This window comes from Myotis lucifugus, unplaced genomic scaffold (assembly GCF_000147115.1).
Source record: "Myotis lucifugus unplaced genomic scaffold, Myoluc2.0 scaffold_480, whole genome shotgun sequence".
NCBI classification, from domain to species: Eukaryota; Metazoa; Chordata; class Mammalia; order Chiroptera; family Vespertilionidae; genus Myotis; species Myotis lucifugus.
Window position 1 is genome coordinate 476,499 of NW_005871528.1, and position 4,324 is coordinate 480,822.

Genomic DNA, 4,324 nt, shown 5'->3' on the forward strand with positions numbered 1-4,324 from the left:
CCTCTCTCTCTCTCTCTCTCTCTACCATCCTCTCTATCTGAAAATCAATAACATAATTTAACAAAAATAAATAAATAAATAAAATGAGCCAGAAAATATAGATTTGGATCCGAGTAGGTAGGGCCTTGGATGTTGGTAAAGGAATTTGGACTCCACTTGGTAGTTAATGGGAAATTTAGAATTTCTAAACAGAAACTTTGAAATGGGTACTGCTGTTTTGTCTGCTCAACACTTTCTGTGGAGAGCACCCCAGTTTTCATTGCGAAAGGCATCTTTCCCCCAGCCCAGTTCATGTCACACAAGTAGAGATAAGTGAACCCCCAATTCCACACTGATTGGTTCAGGGATTTGTACAGGATCCAAACAGAACCAATGACCAATGGGAGTCACATCTGGGATTTTAGTTATACGGCTGGGGGCGGGGGGGTGGACAGAGATGAGCAGATTAGAGGAACAATTTGCAAAATTTGAAAAGATCTATAAATTAACTCTATGCATGTTAACATTTTGATTTTAATAATTGTACTATGTTTATTTAAAATGTTAACATTTAGAGTGCTGATGAAGGGTATATTGGAATTCTTTGAACTGTTTTTGCAACTTCTGGGTAAGTTCTGAAAACATTTTTAAAAATTAAATTAAAATATGAAATTTAGGGCTTGATCAACAGTAGAGAGGATGGCGTTGGGAAATACTATGGCAATAAAATGGTGAGGAGATGGTTAGATATAGAGAGATGAAAAAATAGTAAAATAACGGTTCAACTCTGAGAGAGTGGTGGCCGCACTAAAGGAAGGAGAGTCTGGAAGAGAACCGGGTTTGGGGTAAAAGGGCGTGTCCATTGGACATGCTGAAGCTTACGTGTCGAATAGCCTCCAGGTGGCGCTGCTCAGCAAACAAGGAAACGAACTGGGGCCGGCAGAAAGGCAATGGCTAAGGTTAGAGAGTTTACATACAGGAACCAGTTGTCACGGCAGGAATATGATGTAACTAAAGGAGACACTGTGGAGTGTCGATATAAGAAACATTCAAACCTATGGAGAATTTTTATGAGTTTATTTGAGCCAAACTGTCCACAGTTGCTGGGAAGCAGAATATCATCAGACTGAGATAATGGTAGTTTTGCACCTTAATTTATACACTAGAGGCTTGGTGCACAGATTCATGCACAAGTGGGGTCCCTCAGCCTGGCCTGCGCCCTCTCACAATCTGGGACCCCTCGGGGGCACCCCCTCTCCCCCCAGGGATGTAGCAGTGCCAAAGCGGCAGGCGGCCAGGGAGGAGCCCCAGCCGGGCGGGCGCAGCTCCTGCAGCTGCACTTGCCAGCCTGGAGCCGGCCTCTGGCTGAGCGGCGTTCCCGCTGTGGGAGCGCACTGACCACCAGGGGGCAGCTCCTGCATTGAGTGTCTGCCTCCTGGTGGTCAGTGCACGTCATAGTGACCAGTCGACCGGTTGTTCTGGACTTTCGGTTGTAATGGTCACTTAGGCTTTTATATAGAGAGGTTACAATCAGAAGAGACGTATGTGGATTACAGGAAATCCATTGGTGATAGGTTAGGGAGGTGGGAGAAATCGAGGAGGGGGGAACCTCTGGGATTGTATAAAAATGATAGACACATATTTCTTTTACATGGGTGGGTACAGGATGGTTAACAGTCAATAATTAACAAGGCAACAATAACAGTGAGAGCGCTCTGCCTTGGTGCACTGGTTGTGCCCTGAGGAGTCTAGAAAAAGGGGAGTTACCCTGACATTCCAGAGGAATGTTATTGTAGATGCAAAAGACAATAGACAGGCTTGGTTAAGGTGAAGATGACCTTTGTCGGGGTAGAGTCTAGCCTAGGACATGACTGCCTGCCATAACCGCTTTTAGTTAAAGAGTTTTCATTTCAGACCATCCTTTGTGGTTACTTTAGGTCTCCGAGTTTGCAAGACCAACACGCAGGCCTTCCCTGAGCTTGTCAGGTTCAGTATGTGGTCCCTTTTCATTCACAGGAGGAAAAAAGGCTGGTGAGGACAGCCCAGGGAAGGGGCCCCGTGCCGCAGGCAGAGCTAACCACAGAGATTTCAGAGAAGGTAGCAGCTGAAGAACGCCTCTGCCAGAGGGGACATGTCTGGTCACAGCTAATCTCTAATATCGGAAGAAGTGTCCCCAAGGTACTTCTGTAACAGAGGGGTTTGAGATTGAAAAAAATGGTCGGTAATTAAAACTTAATAAATTGTTAAATGTGTTCTGACCCCTATTCCTGCACAGTTGCTGCTTTCTCAGTTGGTGCTGGCTAGCTGGTTGTCGAAATGGGAATGGGTGTTACCCTGGGCAAATTACCCACTGGCCTCCGCTATGACCTTGACATCACAAACGGATAAGAACTGATCTAATACTTAGTCCAGGTCGATCTAAGAGGACAGAGGTAAGCCAAGTGGCAGCTGTTAGAAAAACTCAAGCAGTGCAGTGAGCTGTGAGAGGATGAACCACGTGACAGAGAAAATGATTCTTTCAGGTTCTTCCAACTCCATAGCTCAGTACGCTCTGCTTTTCCCCGTTAAATGTTCATACTATCCACTTCATATGGCTGCTGTGAGAACGGTAGGAGATAAAGTACATGACAGCGCCTAGCACAGAATAGATGTTCAGTCTATATATATATAAGTTGAATATGAATCTATAAATAGAGAAATCCCACTCCAGTCTCCAAGGAAGTACCAGCCTCGGCCACTAGAGGGGGGTCTCAGTCACACGCCTTTGAGGGAGAGTAAGACACAGCATGAGGTGGCAGGCACCCCTCTGGATAGACCAGCCTTGCCTAAGGCAGGACACTCACTCCCATTCAGGAAACATGGCTCCATGCTGAAATCCATGGCGTGTCTCTGAGTCACTGTATTCTCCTGACGTTGCAAAATGGTCGAGCAAAAGTCCCTCGAAGGCTTTTCCTGCTTCCTGAGTAACATCTAAACTGGCCCGAATCCAAGGCCTTCCTCGATCTGGCCTCAACCCACCTGCCAAGCCCGAACTCCCCTTAACCCCTCTCACTGCACCACACTGGACAATCGTGCTCCTGCCTCTATGCCGGGACTCATGCGGCTCCTTCTTCTTGATGCCTTTCCTCTACCCCGACCTTCCGAAACCCTACTTCTTTTTCAATGACCCGAGTGCCACCTCCTCCATTACTCCCTCCTCACTTCTCTAGAGTGACCTCACCCAGCCCCAGCTCACACACCATATATCACATCCATGTATCTTGTATTACATTGATTTATGTATGTGCATCTTTTCAATAGATTATACGTAAACTCCACGAGTAGAGAGGCCAGTGGAGAACCCACCCAGGGAAACACAGTGAGTAAACGGCAAAGGTGGGGTTCTAACCTGGGCAATCCAGCTCCAGAGAGCTCTGGCTCTTAACCACCAATTCACACTGTACCGTAACCTTCCATCAGCCAGAGCGCCTAGCTCGGAGCTCTGCACACAGTGCCATTCAACACCTTATCAAATGAGTAACTTTTTGAAACACTGATCTAATTAGCACCTCTTGAACCTTCACTGACTTGTGGGCTATTGGGAGCCAGCAACTTGGTCTCATTAATCTGAATTAGAGTGCCCGGTCATAGATCCAATTACGAGCAATTTCAGAATCATAATTACTGGCCCACTTTGTCTCTTGATCTATAATACATATAAGGACCTCCTCCCAGCTTTTAAGGAAGAAAGAAATAAAGTGCTTACTTACTGAAGGCCAGAAAATGTGGTTTTCTGAAGCTTCCCGCTCCCATCTTTTTTTTTTTTTTAATATGGAACGCTTCCCGAATTTGCATGTCATCCTTGTGCAGGGGACATGCTAATCTTCTCTGTCTCGTTCCAGTTTTAGTACATGTGCTGCCGAAGCGAGCACACCAGCTCCCGTCCTCCCTGCGAAGTGAAGGGGCTGGACTGACCATCTCTGAGGGCCCAGTCTTCACTGTTGACAGTCTGTGACTCTGGGAGACAGAATGGAATTAAAAAGAGCCCTGCCTGCCTCTGTGTCAGAAGATATCCTGTTGAGCCTCAGCTCCCCAACTCCCAGGTCCCCCAAATGCAAAACCGGAGAACAAGACAGGCATGGCCCCACTCGTCCAGCTAAAACCATAAGGTGACCCCCAGATTGTGGAGCTGTCCCAAGAAACTGAAGCGATCAAATACGTGTGCAAACTATAAAGTCTAGTACAGAATCAAAAGATGACGGTCTTACGGAGGCTGGGGGAGGCAGAAGAGGGTCTGGGGGTAGAAGAGAGGATGGGGGTAAAAGGTGACGGGAAGAGCCCTGACCGGTTTGGCTCAGCGGATGGA

At 47.0% G+C, this 4,324-nt stretch overlaps 1 non-coding gene across 1 annotated transcript; it reads right to left on the reverse strand.

The window, feature by feature from the left end:
• Window positions 1-3,783: 3,783 nt before the first annotated feature.
• LOC111823405 lies at window positions 3,784-3,890 on the reverse strand. The gene has a single exon (XR_002826418.1). It is a non-coding gene; the product is annotated as a U6 spliceosomal RNA (small nuclear RNA).
• Window positions 3,891-4,324: the final 434 nt, after the last annotated feature.